Consider the following 18,146-nt stretch of genomic DNA (forward strand, 5'->3'; position numbering starts at 1 on the left):
TAGAAATAATGTGATTCAAATACATTCAATTAATTAAGCAAGCATTAACAAATACCTTTTATGCAGCTTTGAAGTAGCTTAGAGTCAGTCTACCTTGAGATAAATAAAATGAATAGATACATGTTTATTGATTGTCCTAGGGGAACAGAGTTTGTTAGTAGAAATTTCATACCAGGTTAGGGAGAGGATGGCTTTGGAGAGATGTTGGAGCATCCCTCAGAATACCCGATGAAGCTGTCCCTGCTCTTCAACAATAGCACAATCACCATGTCCTTGCTTCTGCCCAAGGTGCACAGCTAGTTGGGGATGTAGAGCTGGTTTATGATCTAGTAATTTCTCAGTTCCCACAGACTCACTAAGAGAAAATGGTAGGTACTTTCTGTGGTAGTTTAGCATTTGATAAATGCTGGTTGAACTGAATTGTTTATGTAATGGCTCAGTGCCAGGTAGATGGCAAAATATTTAGTAGAATCTTTCATATGTTGAAAAAGCAATAGAAGTGCATGTACACCGAGCTGTCAGTGTTTTCAGTAAAGATGAATGTGCATGAATCCATCTATTGCTGAGTCTAGTCTGTGTTTTTGCAAAGCAATTGGCCATATTAGGAGAGAAGCTGATGGCTGAGAATAGACAAACTAATCCTTTCACAAAGGTGATATCTGTGACTCTGATCCCCAAATGCAGGCTGAAAAAGAGAATGCAGAATGAACAGATTATGACCATTTACAATTTAGGGTCCTATGAAATATTTCATTTAAATTGACCATGGTTTAATGCCTCTAGACATGGTTTTTTTGTACTTCTCTTTGGAAGAAAGAAGTAAACTTAAGAAAACCATTTGCTGTAGAGGATTAAGTTTAAGAAGGTCAGCCTCCCACATCTTCTACAATTATGGTTTTGGACAAAGAAAACTCCTGTTCCAGAAAATGTTCCTGAGACACTAATCATCGGAGTCACCAAAGAAAAGTTTGATTGTGTTCAGAAAGGCTGCTTTTCCTCACAGGAAAGGGAGCAGCATGTTTTAGAGTTGCTGCCAACTCTGATTGCTAAGACAAAAATGTCAGAGACTCCTGGTTAGAATATTCAGCTGACTTTTACCCCTCCGATGGTCACAAATTTTGGGTGCTAGGTGGCCTGAAGCAATTGAGGAAACCCTGCCTTCTAGGAAGTGTCAGTCTAAGGAAAAATGGTGATAAAAAAGAGATATCTATATCTTAAATGCTCAAATAGTGCATAGGTGTGCATCACTTATATACTGGTTTTATATTTTTTTTCTAACTTTACTACTCAGCTTGTTTGTGTTATTATTCTTCTATGGAGCTAACTTTTTTTTTTTTTTATCTATGTTGGAAATTTCTGTGTAAATATGTGACACCTACAGAGATGCTCTGGCCAATTTAAAAAGTGAAATGTACTCAGACCTACTGTCTGTATAATTGTTTGGGAAAAGTTAAAAGTTTAGACTATAAATATTTTAAGTATTGTTTATATATATATATTTATCTCCCCCAAATAGATGAGATTTGAAGGCAGTGACTTTTTCAAATTCATTTGAGATCTATGGTATCTAGCACAGTACCTGGTACAGAATAGCTAGCACAGAATAACTGTTCATCAAATGGCTATGGATTACTGAAGATGGCACTATAGGCTGGGTCTGGTCTGTCTTTAACCTTCTGGAGACATTTGTAGGATGGTCCCAATGATATGTGTGTGCGTGTGTGTGTGTGTGTATGTGTTAGTGGGAGAGAGAGTTTCTGTCTATCTACTGGTGATATAAATGTCCTGCAGATCACCTGTGGGAATGGTCCTGTTTAGTTCACTCACCTGCTAAGGTGAATAGTCTCTAATGTAATCCTCTGAAGCTGAGGGTTCTATTTTGGCCTGTCAAAACTCTAAAATCATTGTTCCTGCCTGTGGAATTGAATGGTTATATTAGAAGGCTATTTTTTTTTAAAGATTTTATTCAATTTTTCAGAAAGGAGAGAGAGAGAGAGAGAAAGGGAAAGAGAGAGAAAGGGAAAGAGAGAGAAAGGGAAAGAGAGAGAAGGAGGGAGGAGCAGGAAGCATCAACTCCCATATGTGCCTTGACCAGGCAAGCCAGGGTTTCGAACCAGCGACCTCAGTGTTCCAGGTCGACGCTTTATCCACTGCACCACCACAGGTCAGGCCTAGAAGGCTATTTTTTAAAAATACATGTGAAAATACTTAAGCAATGAATGCTCTTTGAAAACAACAAGTAGAATTGTTATGGAAAAAATATGTATCATTTATCTTGACATCAGAATCAAGTAACCAACTTGTCCAGATTTGCTGGGGACTCTCCCCTTTCTAGCACTGTCATTTTCCCAGTGCTGGGCATGTCCTGACCAGCTTGCTGTTGACCACCATACAGCAGAATCCTCCCTTTGGCTGGATGAGTACGCTGAGATACTGAGGGAAAATACGGGATATAAGGTTATCAATTTGTCTTCTAAGTCATTGGGGCTTTGTTAACTTCAAGACTTGCTTTTCATAATGGAAAATATAATTTGGGGAAAAAGATGTATTTCTTAGAGAAATTAAAGGCACTTAAGAGGGGCTAAATGAGGAAGATCTCAAAGAAAGGAGAAGACCCAGAAGTTCATGGCCAAGGAAGGAAGTCAAAGAACTAAAGTCAAAGAGGGAGGCTTACAATACTGTTTGGTAGGGAGTGCGTTTGACATGAAGTTCCTCTTTCTTCTTCCATTTCAGCTGATATTTAAAATTTGATTGATGGATTAAATAGAAGATTCAATACAGAAAAAGAGAGAATGAGAAAAAAGAAAAATTGAGCCATTTCCCCCCCCCAAAGAACCCCTAAATTACAGTATAGGAAGACAGATAGAAAATACAAAAAAGAAAGGCGTTTTTAGCATATATAACTGAACTTAAATTTGTGTTTAGAATTTAAAAAGAAAAAAAAACCCACTTCTTTATGAATTACACAAAATAACAGAAATATGAGTAAAAATACAAATGGGTAAGTCATATGAAAGAATATGTGGATGGCAAATAAACATGAAAGAAATGTAATTTCACCAGGAAAATAAAAATACAAATTAAAGCCATATTGAGGTACCATTTTTATTTTTTGTTATTAAAAAAAATTTTAGCATGTGAGAGAGAGAGAAAGAAAGAGAAAGATGGATAGACAGGGACAGACAGGAAAAGAGATGAGAAGCATCAACTTGTAGTACATTGATTGTTTTCTCATATGTGCCTTGACAGATGGGAAGGGAGGCTACAGCTCAGCCAGTGACCCCTTGCTCAAGTCAGTGACTTTGGGCTCACGCCAGGGACTTTGGGCTCAGCCAGTGACCATGGGGTCATGTCTATGATCCCATGCTCAAGTTGGTGAGCCTGCGCTTAAGCCAAATGAACCTGTGCTCAAGCCAGTGACCTTAGGGTTTCAAACTTGGGTCCCAAGTGTCTTAGGTTGATGCTTTATCCGCTGTGCCACTGCCTGGTCAGGCATATATACCATTTTTACATTGAGCTGTGAACCATTTTATACCCAATAGATTGGCTTTTTAAAAAAATAGTATTAAGATTTGGCAAGGTTATATAGGAATTAGATTTTATAATCCAGTGGTGGAACTATAAACCGTGGAGTGCAATTTACAATATTTATCACATCATATAATATTACCCAATGAATCCTCTCCTAGATATATTCTAAGTATATGTTCTTATACACTGTTTTAAAATATAGGCATAAAGATCTGTATAGAACATTATTCCTAGTAGTGCAAAAGCTGGGATGCAATACATTGTTTACTGTGAAGTTAAGACACTGATACCCTTATGATGATGTTTTGCTTCAATAAAGGGATATTAATTAACACACTTCCATGTTCTTTCCACAGGATGAAAAGTAAATTATTGGTGAGTTTGACATAAGGAAATAAGCTTGCTTGGTGTGGTTCCTTTCTCTCTTTTCTTGGGAGCGTGCCACCATGCAAAAGTGCACGCTATGTCTGCGTCACTCCAGCCGGAAGATTTGCAGTCCTGACCCGCTGGTGTGAAGAGGACTACTCTGGTGACTGCTGCCTATGACTTACATTCTGGGGTCCAGAATTAAGAAATGCATTCACTCACAGGCAGAAGCTCTATTCTTCACCTCCGTTTAGAAAGGCAAGGATGCACATAGAAGCAAACATCACTTGGCCCTGACTTTCATTTTGTATAAAGCAACTGTTCAGCAGCTTGTATTCTTCAGCAAAGGCACATGTCAAGGTGACACCTTAATCAAATGATGGGTACTTAAGAATGCAATTCCACCTGGCACAGTACTGGAGGTCATGGTGAGGCAAGATGACATCTTGAACAGAACATGCATTCAGGGGTTCTAGCTTTAAACTTTTGGAATTAGGCCTAGCTAGGCAGCTTTAGGGCACTGTTTCAAATTTTATTTTACTTCCAAAATTACAGAGAAATTCAAAGGAACTAACCTTAAATATCTTGTATTCATGTTGCTTGTACACAGATTAAAAAAGAATCTAGCTAGCATTAACTTATAAGAGTTGATTGTTAAATTTTTCATAATTTTGTGATGTGGTTGATATCACATTGATAGCTTGAAATTGGTCATCATGGGAACATGTGTGCTACTAAAATTAGTAAATCCTATACATTAAAGTTCTCCTCCACCCCAACCAATTATTAATAAACCCTACACAGCAGGGTTCTCTCCCACCCCTGACACCAGCCAATTATGAAGCATTTTCACTTAAATGCTTCACATAATGCTTTCACATAATTTCATATTCACTTTAGACTTAAATACTACATGAACTCAAACCTGAATTGAGATCCAGTCTATGTTAAATGTTATTGTTTTGCAACAGACAGTATGATCAGGGCACCAATTACAGGGTGGGACAAAAGTAGGTTTATAGTTGCGAGTACATGTCCAGAGCTTATTATTGTATTTTTATTAGTTAATTATGGCATTATTTTCTATATAAACAACTGTACACCTACTTTTGACCTACCCTGTTTAAAGAGGAGAATTGGAGGAGAGAACTCAATGAAATATTGCAGACCCAACAAGAAGACAATGAACAAATTCCATGCCTGGCATAATCTGTCTCTCAAAGTCTTGTCTGCTTAGGATTCAAGGGTAAAATGGAGAAGTTTGAAACACACAGTGTAGTAAAGTATATGAATAAAACAATAAACAGAAAAACAAACTGATTGAAAGAGGAGAAATCTCTTGACAAAAATGGTGGAGACTCTAGAGAATAGGCAAGACTTTTATAACACAAAAATGAAAAATTTAAGTGTGGAGCGTATAAAAAATACTAAAGGAAAGTGGAGATGTGTCTCAAACGAAGTCTCTTGGAGTGCATCAGGCAGGGTGAGGGAGACACTGACGTCACTATCACCCTGTCAGAAGCATGGACTGGGACCCACTGACGAAAGACAGAATCTTAGGGAGAAAACTAGCATGGTTGCCCCAGGAAAGGCTGGGATTTAGGCCACTGGTAAGAGACAACTTTTTAACATGATATAGGAAAAGCAGCTCGGTATGGTCTTGTTCCTTGGACAGAGGCATTTGAGACACTGCCTTGTAAAGTTTAAAGACTGGGTCCCCTTGTAGAATAAAACAGCTGCCGAGAGTGGTAGCAGAAAAACTGGGACAGATTTCAGAGAAAATGAGGAAGGTCAGCATTATTCTCAAAGGCTCATTGGGAGGGTTTCAAGGTGCCAGTTTCCGCAGATGGGGACACAGAAATTCCTTCTTGCTCTAAGAAGGAATATGTGTGAATAAATTAGGGATTTGAAAAGCTAAAGGAAGATATAGCAAATATAAATTATCAAAGGAGCAATAGGCATTGCGGTGACAGGTTGAGTCCAGCCCTGGTTTAAGGTCAAGCTCAAGCATTATTCTGGCTGAGGTTATTCAATCAAAAAAGCTGGAAGTGAAGGAGGTTTGGTTGAGCAGTAGATAATTTTAACAGGTTCCAAACATACTGATTTTATATCTGTTAGTAACAAAGAAATTCAAAATAAACTGTGAAGGAATATGTTGGGAGACAATGTCTAGGTCAGAAATCAAACTATATGTTTAAGAAAAGGATATATTTAGGGTTAACAAAATCATAACCTTTTATGAAGTAGAGGAGGAAAGGGAGTCCTTCAAAAAACAAAATAAACTGTTTATAAACCCTGTAGAATCTTCCTCAAAGATACAGAGGAAGAGTAGAGTAAAATAAAATATTAGAGGATTATCCCACTATTGTAATTCACTCCCCCTGGGTCTACCCCCCACACACAATGTACAGAAAATCTACCCAAAGATAGAACATTTAAAAACAGAGTAGACAGTCACAAGGGGCACATATTTCAGAAAAATCAACTACAGCTTCACTTCAAGAATGTGCTGAGACAGATAAAAACAAAGCAAAAACCTGCATGTTCTCACATGCAGAATCTAAAATAGCTGAATATATAGAAGCAGAGAGTAGAATAGTGCTTATCAGGGGTGGGGAAGTTGAAAAAAATGAAGAGGTGTGGGTCAAAGGGCACAAAATTGCGGTTCTGCAGGATGCGTAATTCTGGAGTTCTAATGTTAAATGGTGACTACGGCTAACAACACTGTAACGAATACAAGACATTTACTAAAGAGTATATTTCAAGTACTCTGCTCACACACACACACAAATAACTATGTGAGAAGGTATATTATTTGTTTGTTGTAGTAATCATTATACTACATCAATACTACATAAATACATAAATACTACATAAAAAACTACATAAATAAATACTACAGAAATATTTATACATCAAAGCATCATGTTAGAACTTCTGATCAAGGTAGCAGAGTAGGCAAATGTTGTACTCACCTCCTCCCATGACCACATCCAATTACAATTAAATTACAGAACAACCACCTTTAAGATCTACCTGGAGACTAGCTAATAGAACTCTTTTAACTAAGGATATAAAGAAGCCACATTGAGATTGGAGAAGGGATGGAGATGCAAGACAGGCTGTTCCCACACCCATGTGTGGCAGTTAAAAATCAAGAGTGATATCTTTGCTATGAAGATCCCCCCTGAGGAGCAAGGAGCCCCAACCCCACACTGGGCTCTCCAACCTGACCACTAGTGCTAGAAAGAGGACTCCTACAATATCTGGCTGTGAAAATCAGCAGAGATTCCATTTAGGTAAGATGGAAGGTTGCTGGAGACCCAGGTATTCTCTTAAAGGGCCTGAGCACAGACTCATTCACTCAAAAATATGCCCTAAGCTCCAGAGAATTGACAGAAGCTTGAAAAGTGCTAGGGACATATGGAGAGGAACTGAACTCTTTGCTTTTAGGATGAGACCTGGAGAGGGAGCTCTCTCTAGGACTAAGGTGCCATTGTTTTTTGTTGAGTCCTTCCCCCTCACAGTCAGCAAGTGCAGGCTCATGACAAATCTGAATTTCCATTAAATTGGCTAACACCACTCTTTCCTCACCCTGGTAATTCTCTGAAACCTCACTCTACCCGATTCCTATCTCTACCCTGAACTCCTTTCAGAGGCACACAAGCATCCATACTGGGCTTGTGCTGCACACTTTCCTAGAATCTCTCAAAGATTCACAAATCCCAAACAAACAACGGCTGGCTGAGGCATGTCATGTACCAATTGCCAAGTGGCCCCAAGCCCTGTGCTAGTAGTAGCAAGCCTTAGTTCACAGCATAATCAGTTCAAGGTACCTTCAAGCTCAGTATAGGCAGCTACCAAGTTCTATCTACTGGGCAGCTCAGGCAGACATAAGAAATAGTTGATCTTGGCCAGCATCAGAGAACTTCACAAGAGGCCTCAGAACCAACACAATTGGTGGCTGGCTTCAGACCACACCAGAGTATCACCCAATTAGCACCAGAAAGGGCATATCTAAAGGGTGGACTCAGCAGGCATCAGACCCCTGTTAAAGTGAATTCCATTTTATGGGGTCAGTCCTTGCGTAATACCTTATTTGTTATAGTCATGGCCAGTCCTCACAGTCAGCCTGAGAGTTAGTTCCACCTGCCTCTATGTCAGCAGCAATTGAGGCTCAACTACAATATGAGGGTACACACAACTCACACAGGGGACACCTGTGGAGCACCTTGCTCAGGTGAACAGTAAGACAGAGCCCCAAAGGACCCCAGAAGACATAGCATATATACCTAATACATAGAAACACACACAGGGAGGCAGCCAAAATGAAGAGACAAAGAAACATGTGCCAAATGAAAAAACAAGACAATAATCCAGAAAAAGAACTAAACAAAATAGAGCAATCTACCAAATACAGAGTTTAAGCACTGGTTATAAGAATGTTCAATTAACTTAGGGGAAGAACAGATGATCTCAATGAGGACTTCAACAAAGAGACAGGAAACATAAAAATAAAGATAAAGATAAAAAACATTAAAAAAAGACCAGTCAGAAATAAAGACTACATCAGATGAAATCAACAGCAGATTAGATGAAGCAGAGAATCAGATTATTGATTTGTAAGACAAAGTAGCAAAAATAAAATCAGAATAGCAAATAGAAAAACAATTTAAATGAGGATAGTTTAAAGAACCTTTGGGACTACATCGTGTGTAATAACATGCACATTATAAAGATATTGCAAGGGGAAGAGGGAGAGCAAGAGATTGAAAACCTATTTAAAGAAATAATGACTGAAACTTTCTTAACCAGGCAAAGAAATTAAACATCCAAGTTCAGGAAGTAAAGAGAGTCTTAAAACTGATGAACCCAAAAGAGCCCCTCAAAAAGAGACATCATAATTAAAATGCCAAAGGTTAGAGACAAAGAAAGAATCTTAAAAGCAGTAAAAAAAAAAAAAAGAAAGAAAGCAGTATGGTAGTTACCTACAAGGGAGCTCCAATAGGACTATCAACTGGTTTTCCAACAGAAACTTTGCAGACCAGAAGGGATTGGAATAAAATATTCAAAGTTATGAAAAGCAAGGACGTATAACCAAAATTATTTTACTCAGAAAAAGTATTATTTAGAATCAAAGGATAGATAAAAATCTTCTCAGACAAGCAGAAGATGAAGGAATCCATCACCACCAAAAAAATGTTAACAGGACTTCTTTAAAAAGAAGGAAAATACCATAAAGAAAAGAATTCTCACCCAGGGGTCTCAAACTCGCGGCCCGCCAAACAATTTTGTGCGGCCCGCAGACTAATCCACGGGCTTACTTAATTTTATCCAAAATATTTTGAACTTCGTGGATTAGTCTGCGGGCCGCACAAAATTGTTTGGCGGGCTGCATGCGGCCCGCGGGCCGCGAGTTTGAGACCCCTGCTAGACTAACCAACACTAACGTTAGTACTAAGATTAAAAGGCAAAAGTAGAAAGATAATGTATAATTACAACAGGAAGTTAAGGGATACACACTAACACAAAAGAAGTAAAAGAATAATGACAAAAACAAATGTGAAGGAGATGAGTAAAAATGGAAGTGATTTTAGAACATTTTGCACAGTCAGAGAGAAAAACCATAAGTATAAATGGATTTCTTATGCCAAGCCCCCTACCCCTGGATACTCAAAATGGTAAGTGTATAGCCCTCAAATTAATCACTTGCTGGAAGAGCTTTCCCATTTAAATTTAAATTCACAATTTATAAATACTAAATATTTGGAATAAATTTATTAACATTCTGATAAGCTTAAAATCAAGTCTCTCTGTATTTTCCTTACCTTAGATATTAAGGTTTTGCTAGGATCTTTGATATTATTAACTAGTAAGTTTTAGGAGCTTAATTTTTTTCTGGGATAATTGCATTAGGAGTTATTATTTTTTTTCTGTGTCTCTTAGGTGGGGTGCTGGTGCTGGGATAATATTATGTGTCCTATTAATCCTTTGGATGATTTAATAAGGGAGGTGCATTACTGAAATTACTCAAATTTTCAGCTCATGGAGGCACTAAATTATTTTTTGTGAGGTCAGCCCAAGATGCAACTAAGAACCTCTTTATAGCTGAGACCAAGCAGAATGAGAAATTAAAGAGGATAAAATTTACACTCTTCCTTCTCATCTATTTTAATTTCAAATCACAATGGAAAAACCATTTGATTTTTGACTTTGATATCATTGACCTTGAACATTTCAGAATATTAATCTTTGAGTTTTAGGATCTCCTGAGCTATATTGGACAACGATGCTGGACAACATTTGTGATGTGACGTAGAATGAAGAATGAATTTCAGCCTTGGAATAGAGTGGTCTTGAAGTTAATTTAATTAATTTACTGCTCAGAAACAGATCCTTTTAAGAGGATATTCTACACTTGGTTTCTGATTCTGCTTCCTTCACCAGCAGTGGTTCCAAGAAGAACCATGGGAGTAATGGTATTAGCAGAGAGGCTTTGTAAAAGTAGAAAAAGGACCACCCTAACAGGATGAAGCTTTCCTCCCTGTTAGGCTACTCTAATGGTAGATCTAATCAGTTAAGAGAAAGACTGGAAACTGTTAGGAAGAACAGTTTTTTCTATCCTAAATGCTTTGTTTTCGCCCAACCTCACTTACTAACCCCACTGTGAAAATAAAATACCTGATTGATGATTTGGGATATGGGGCAGAATGTGCATGCCTCTTGGGAGCTAGCATGGCTTCCAGTTGATCTCAGTCTTGCCTCATCTTAGGGGTGAAGGTCTTGTCCCCATGGGTAAAGGTTGTATTGAAGCAGCACTGATCGTGGGTAGTTGACTGTGGGTAAATCAATCTAACCCTGGCATTGACATCCGCTTCTCTGTGGATTAACGCTTCATTCCCTGATACCAGAACCACATATTGCAATGGTGACATTTTGGCTTTTCAGCTACCAATTCTAGTCTTATTTTATAGGGGAAATACTATACACTCTTGATATTTCTTTTCAAGTGGCATAATCTACATTTGCCACTTGAATTCTTGACGTTTCTGTATCTCCTTCATTCACTGTTTGGAGAAGTGCTGCAGTGCATATTTTTGATAGTTTTGGAAAAACAAACTGGGCATGCCTTTATATTTTCATCCATTTTGGAATAACCCTGTCAGTTGTTTTTGGCCATGTCATGGACTTAGTGGTAAAGGCTCTGCTCCTACATGAAATACCCATCCAGTTTCACCTTATACTATATGCTTCTGTATTATTTGAGAATATTCAATTCTGTTGTAGAGGACAAACAATACAAATGGGATAGATGAAACTCACAGGATGCATTTAAGTATAGGCAAATTAGTAACCTATAAGGTATGACAGATATGGATGAAGTAAATAGAGCACATGAATACTAAAAACAGGTAGAAAGGACAGAAGTACCAAAAAGTTATAAATAGTAGTAATTTAGTAATTATACACAAGGCACTGAAGCACTAACACCAATAAGCACATGAAGTAGCACTCAATATTTGTGAGGATTTAAATCAGCTACTTACTGATAATATTCATTCTGGCCCTACAAATTCTCTGCCTGGAAAATGCAACTAAAATCTGTTCTTATTCATTAATTTAATTGCCCCTGGGTCTCTTGAATGGAGCAAGAATTGTGCTATCTCAGCCATCTTCTGTCTGTGGGCCCCTGTCACTTGTGGCCCTCACAACCACATCATCAATGAAGAAGGGTGATGCAGCAGAGAGAGACAGGCTTCAGGTGGTGTGGTCTTTCTATCCTGTTTGCATTCTATCCTACCTGTATTAACCCAGCCCAGCCCATCTCTTTCCCCTTGCTTCTCATTGTGGGTTTTTTTCGAATTAATAAATCAAGTGAGTTGAGCACCTTAACTTGGTCTGTGAACCTTTCTGTTCCATGATCTTTGGGATTACTTTCTTGATAATATACTTGAAGGTTACCATTGTATTAAGCTCATTGTTCATATGTTGAAATTGATTCCCAATTGATTCAACACTGTTAAAGAAGAGAGTTATTTACTAGATCTTTATACCTCAACATTCATCAACTAAAGAATAATAAAGTGTGATTTAAACCCATAATTGGATTTATGCAGTTATTAAAATGACTAAAATGTATTTATATGTAAATAGGGATAAATATCAGAAATGCAACATTGAATGTAAAAATATTAATTACAAAAAAATACACACAATGAGATCAATTTATATAAATGCAAACCACCACCACTTCTCTTTCTCCCTTTTAATTGCTGGAATGCAGAAATACAAGTTTCAACTATGAGAACACCCAGCATGATGAAGAGGCACCAAGAGAAGAAAATGAGGTCCCAGATGACCTGTGAGTAAGGTCATCTTGCTCGGATTGTTAGTGTATCACAGGATTGCTCGCTAGAGCCGCTGTATTTTATAGCCATTGTATTTTGGGATTTCTTTGTTCCTAATGAATATGACACTAAGTGATACATTTATTTTAAAATCATATGCAATAAAATATAAACTATTTGTGAGGTGGTACACACCAACTTTAGGATAATGGTTAACTCTGGGGAAGAACAGAAAGAAAGGATGAAGTAGTGCACAGATAGATGCCCCATAGCAATTAAAATGAGCCCACAGTCGTAGGAATCCAGACTCATCATTTCTGTTTTGCTAACTCACTGTGTATCACTTTCTTCCTCAAGGTCTCAAGATGTTTGCTGAATCTAGCCATCACATTCTTATTTCAAACAAAAATCAGTAGAAAGGAGGAAAGGGAGAAAAAAGAGGTCCTTGGCAAATTAAGCTCAGTTCATTATGATTTTAGGTCAGTCTCACACAAAAACTTTGTTTACTTCTCCTTGTATTCTTTCTCCACCTTATTTCATGCCCTATGCTGTAGCCAAAGCACTCCAGTGTTTTATGCATCAGTAATTTCCCACTTCTTGAGATTCAGTTCAGGCCTTAAATCTACACGAGTTCCTTCATGATCTGGCTATTATAGTATTTTCTCTGGCTTCCTCTCTCGTCCCTCCCTGCTTGCAAGAGGCGCTCCAGAAAAATCAAAGGCTTTTAGTTTCTAAAAATTGCTCTGCTTTCTCTTATTCCTCTGCTTTGGCAACTACATCTTTCTCTGATTTGGAACATTTTTTCTTAACTAACTCTTATTTTTCTTGTCAGACTATGTACTCTATGCCCTTTGGACTCTGAATAGTATTCCTGACCCTAGTTCTGAATAAGATATGTTATGAATATACTTTGAAGACAGTCACTCTCTATATAATATATAACACTTATTACATGAATTAAAGTTGCTTATTTAATTGTCTATCTCATCTACTAGATATTCAATACCCTAAGGGTAGAGATTTCTTTATATCTCTAGTGTTTAGCAAGCAAAAATTGCTTAATTTAATAAATAGGGCAACCATATAATTTGCCTTCCAAACTAGAATGTCCATTGGGACAACAGGTAAAGGGGGACAAAATACAATATATTCAATATAATCTTCCTATTAATAAATGTTTTGTTAATATATACCTACCATTGGATTGGTCTGTACACATTGCCAGAGTATGCATGCCATTGGGTTGGAATTTTTTAAAAATCTGGCTCCTTTAGTAGACTTTTAGTTACTTAATAACTTCAGTATCCATAATTCATAGCACACTGTAAGTGCTTCATAAATGTTGAATAAATGAATAAAAACACACTACCACTTACTACCTTGTAAACAGTATTCCTCTTTTATATACTGGAGATAATTGATTAAAGATTCAAATAAGAAAAAGAACTCTTCCAGTGGCATGTACAAAAGAAAACTTTCACAGAGAAGGAAGTATGAACCATGGTATTTCTCAGTAATTAACCTTTACGCATATGTTTGTCTTTCCTGAGGGTTTTTTTTTTCTTATCTACTTAAACCTTTGTGATATCTCACAATCTTCAAAGTCCATTATAAATATGTCACTCCCCTCAGAACTTCTGTATTTGTTGGTTATAGTGCAGAACATGTTGAGATACACATACAAGAAAACATCTGGATGTGGAGCAGCTTTAATTTGAGTAGAAGATCGGGAATGGCAGAATCACTTAATTCCCACATTTCTTGGCTACACATTCAGTGTACTCAATTTACCTCCAAGGGAATATTTCTTAGTTTTTTTTCTTTCTATATTGTTTTTATTTTATTTTATTTTATTTTATTTTTAATTCTTTAAAGCTCTAAACATTTCTATTTATTTTTTATTTTTTTATTTATTCATTTTAGAGAGGAGAGGGAGAAACACACAGAGAGAGAGAGAGAGAGAGAGAGAGAGAGGAGAGACAGAGAGAGAGAAGGAAGAAGGAGCTGGAAGCATCAACTCCCATATGTGCCTTGTCCAGGCAAGCCCAGGGTTTCGAACCGGCGACCTCAGCATTTCCAGGTCGATGCTTTATCCACTGCACCACCACAGGTCAGGCCTATATTGCTTTTATATTGATCACCTCTAAGAACTTTTTTCTTTTGTGTGGGCATCTTCTGCCCACAGGACCATTTTGTATTAAATTTAAGAAATACTCTGGGCGGTGGCTTGGTAGGTCAGTGGATAGAGTGTCGGCCCGGCATATGGACAGCTCAGGTTTGATTCCTGGTCAGGGAACACAGGAGAAGCAACCATCTGCTTCTCTCCCCTTCCTCTCTTCCTTCTCCCTCTCTTCCCCTCTCCAGACAGTAGCTTGATTAGTTCCAGAGTGACCCCAGATGCTGGGGATAGCTCTGTTGGAGTGCATCAGCCTCGGGTGCTAAAAATAGCTTTGTACTCAAGCATTGGCCACAGATGGGGTTGACAAATGGGTCCCAGTTAGGGTGCATGCAGGAATCTGTCTCACTATCTCCCCTCCTCTCAGCTAAAAAAAAAAGAAGAAAAAAAGAAGGAAGGAAGGAAGGAAGGAAGGAAAGAAAGAAAGAAAGAAAGAAAGAAAGAAAGAAAGAAAGAAAGAAAGACTTTGAGTGATAAAAAGCAAAAGCCTAGATAATTTGCAGCAATCTTTAAGATTGAATTTAAAAACAATTATTTCCAGACAGTCTCATTACCTACTCGCTATTTCAAGTTTCCAAAGCACAATTAACTTTAGTTAAAAACTAAGAACTTATTGGTACACATTTGTTCCTAGACACACACAGTCTGACAAGGTGTTCTGGCCTGAGAAAGGCAGGGCTCTGGTGATTGGGTTCTTGAGACATTTAGGTATGTGGATAGAAGGATTGCGAGCTTAGTTCTGGCACAGCATTTCAAGTTTCCATCTATTCGTTCAACAATAATTCCATCGGAGAAGTTTGAATGCACACATATGGACCAAAATAAATACGTAACACCTACTCCTTTTCAAAAGGTTCAAAACCAAAGACTTGACTGAGAGACTTGTCAGAGACTAAGACAAATCTCTATTAAAATTCTTTAGGAAGACTAAGGAATAATGTTTCCATTTTTTGAGCATGCTGGTTACAGCTAGTTTTTGAAGAAAGAACCACATTTTTCTGAACTACAATAAATGAATCCAAGCTAACTATTTAAACTCTATAGTCACAGCCAAAGAAAATTCGACCGAAGAGTGGCAACAGATTAGGAAGAGACCTGGAGTTAGCACCTGACAGATGGGGGACCTTGACTAATTAATTTACTTCTCTTTTTCATGGCCTTGTTTTTTCTACTCAGAGATAAATTTAAACTAAATAATCTGTAAATTTAATTTCAAATACTTGATTTTATGAATTTAAGGCATGAGAAATTAAGTGAAAGTACATCTCTGACCACTAGTCGTCCTTCTTGTGCAGAAAATGAGGGTGCTGGATTGAGGCGCTTTCAGTTTAGTTGGTTGGTCATTTATCAAAAAAAGAAAAAAGAAAAAGACGTGTCTTCAAAATGCTTAGTTTTTGTTTTCTTATTATCACCCTATTTTTTAAGAGTTTTTTGTTTGTTTGTTTGTTTTTGTGTACAGACCGGGAGCTCTGTGTTATGAAGAAGGTGGTATTTGGGGATAAGCTAGAGATGTGGCTGCAGGATAGTCAGCTGTTCCCTCAGAGGAGGTTGTTCATCGTTCTCCCTGTGAATGGCCACGGGATCAGGGACAGTGATTTGATATATGGAAACCGACATTTTCTAAAGAGAGGAGTTTGAAAAATCTGCCTTTTCTTTAGTATGCACCTGTCCCCCTTTCAGGGCATAATAAGCAGAAGAAGAAACCTCAATGAAAAAGGGCTTGAATTTTACTTACATGTATAGCTGTAGGAGCACGGGGTCAACCTTGCATTTATGTGGCTGCAAATATCAACCTTCCAAAATGGTTTCTGGGACCAATGAATGACAATAGTAGTAAGGAGCTGGATCTAGCTGTCTGTTTTCAGGTTGATGCCTAATCCACTATGCCATCACAGGTCAGGCAGGGTCTATTTTCAGATAGTAAAAATTCCTTAACTGCCAGCAGCAAAAATGATTTGTTGTTTCTAAAGTAGTTTCAAACCAAAAACAATTCAATTTTAAACAAAAGCACAGATTAAATGTACCACATATATGTGTGGGTTAAAAGAAAGGTAATTGGATCACAATGTGTTCTTCTCTGGAGTTTATGATTGAAATATTGAAAGTTTGTGGAGACTTATCATTATCAATTTAATTTTTGGATCATTGAAAATACAATAGTGTCAAATTAACAGGTATTCTTCAATATCACAGTAGCTTATATGCTTGTATGAAGAAGAGAGTAACAGTAATATTACTATAGAAATAATAAAAACTATTAATATCTACTATATGATATAGATATTCTATGATGTTACTCTTATGTAGTATTATTATAGTAATAATCTTTAGCATTTATTAAGATTACTCCACGCCTGGCATCAGGCTGTGTTTTATCTAAATTGATTTATTTGATACTCATGTGAGGTTGTGAGGTACAAGTAGTATTTCCTTTTTACCCATGAGGAAACTGAGGACTAGAGAGGAGCCTAAGCACACACAGCCAGTGAGCAATAGAGCCAGTATGTGAATCTATACCCACACTCCAGCTACTGCACTCTATTGCTAAAGCCAAAGGTTTGTCCAGAAAGATATAAAAATACTTTAAAAATAAATCAATATTACTTCTAGTCATGATTTTATTGGCCAAATATTTGTCTTGCCTTGATTATAAGTTTTAATTTAAAAATTGTTTTAGATAATATTGTATTCCTGTTAGAAAATACCATTTGTGTAAATCAGGCTGAATTGTGAAATTCAAACACACTTTATTTTTCTGAGGGTGCACTTAAGAGGAGTTTTTTCAGGCAGGCTCACCATTACTTTTATTAGGTCAGAAGCACGTGGCTGATAGGTTATTCTCCAATGGTTATAGCAATGATAAGGAACTTGGCTTTATGGTCTAATCATTCCAAGATCTTAGTTAGGTGGTCAAAGAGGACAATCTGGTTTGCTAGCCTTTTTTGTTTCATTGGTTGTCTGCTTATTTATGGACTCAAACATTTTAGGAAAATATTTCAATTCCTTTGGAAAGGAGAAAAACATATTCACATCTAGACAAGTGTGTTTCTATGTTTTGTTTTTAATTTTGACCCATGGCTGAGGTTGTGGAATAAGTTCTTGGTGATTTTATGTGACTTAATTTGAGTAGAGTCTCTACTTCTTTTGATAAATAGTGTTTTTCAAAAATATCCACAACAATTTCTTTCATATAACATGTTTTAATATTATTATTTTAAAAAGGTATTTTTCTTCTTTTCCAAGTGAGAGGAGGGAGATAGAGAGATAGATTCCTGTATGGGCCTCGATTGGGCTTTACCTGGCAACCCACATCTGGCGCCATGCTCTTATCTGAACTATTTTTAGCACCTGAAAAGGAGGCTCCATGGACCCATCCTCAGCCCTTGGAGCCATGACTTTGGAAGGGGAAGAGAGAAGGGGGAGAAGAAAGGGTGGAAAAACAGATGGTCACTTCTCCTGTGTGCCCTGACTGGGAATTGAACCTGAGACATCCACATGCCAGGCCGACGCTCTACCACTGAGTCAATCAGCCAGGGCCTAATATATTTTATTATAATATGACTTTCACACTTCTATTCAAAGGCAAGATCTATCTGTATTCTGTAATCCTGAATCTGAATGGAGTTTGCACTATGCTATGACACACTATGTGACTGGAAGCTGAGTCATAAGAGGTGGTACACTTTCTTATGCTTGGGACCCAACATCATGCTGTGAGGAAACCC

This window comes from Saccopteryx leptura, chromosome 2, assembly GCF_036850995.1.
Source record: "Saccopteryx leptura isolate mSacLep1 chromosome 2, mSacLep1_pri_phased_curated, whole genome shotgun sequence".
Classification (NCBI taxonomy): Eukaryota; Metazoa; Chordata; class Mammalia; order Chiroptera; family Emballonuridae; genus Saccopteryx; species Saccopteryx leptura.